Source organism: Solanum pennellii, chromosome 7 (genome assembly GCF_001406875.1).
Source record: "Solanum pennellii chromosome 7, SPENNV200".
Lineage (NCBI taxonomy): Eukaryota > Viridiplantae > Streptophyta > Magnoliopsida > Solanales > Solanaceae > Solanum > Solanum pennellii.
Genome location: NC_028643.1, coordinates 13,261,951 through 13,263,070, shown reverse-complemented (window position 1 = coordinate 13,263,070; position 1,120 = coordinate 13,261,951).

Here is a 1,120-nt window from a genome sequence, read left to right as displayed (position 1 = left end):
AAAAATCACCAACAATCACTTGCAAGAATCTCAAAGTAATCAAGAATCTCACAAAAAGTCTAATGATAATCAAAAGTCTAACACTAATACACAGAGTCTAATAATGATCCAGAGTCTAACAATGGTCTAGAGTCTAACAATACGGAGTCTAACTATACGGAGTCTAACCTCTAAAACGAGTTTTTTTCGAACTATTTATAGAAAATAAAAACCTAATTAACGAGGACTCTATTTGCTGGAAATCTGTCAAAACGCGGCTGGGTCGACAGACCTCGCGACGGATCGTCGTGGTCACGACGGACCGTCATGGACACGTCGTCCCATACTTGATGAAATTTCTTCTGCTGCTCTCTTCATTACCCTCGACGGCAAGTATGACAGACCGTCATAGGCACAACGGTCCGTCGAGTGTCTTCGTTCCAAAACACTTAAACTCTTGGAATATGGGTACTGGGATTACTTCTCTGAACTTATTGACGAACCTGCAGGACGGACCGTCGTAGGCACGACGGACCGTCATGTACTCCGTAACCCCACACTTGGTCAGACTTCCCCATCTTCCTTCAGCAGCTGCACTACGCTGCCACCTACGGACCGTCACAAGCATGACGGACCGTCACAAGCTCCGTAGGTGGTCTCTTCTGCATTTCTTCGCTAAAAAACCTCTGCATACATCTTTGAACAGTTTTCCTGCAAATAAGGAGAAACTTATATAAAAATTAGCACAAAAAGGCTTTTGGACACACTAAACTTAAGGAAAAAGTATTAATAATACCGTGAAACCACGGTATATCAACACCCTCAACTTAAATTCGTTGTTTGTCCTCAAGCGACGCACTATGACTCAATACAAAATCTTTGTACAATAGTATCCATGTTTTATCCTTTGCACTCATTTGACTATCAATCCCAATTAATCTCATCATATCTATGTATGCTATCACTATTAGGCTTGAATTATGTGGGATCAGAACATGACACAGACTCACCATGCACTAACACTTATCATCTTCAATTTCTCACCGAGATGCTAATATTTCCGATATTGCAACTAGTGTCCTCACTTTGAAACAAAATCCTCATTTTTCACACAATGATTTTAGTTTGAGTATAAGGATTA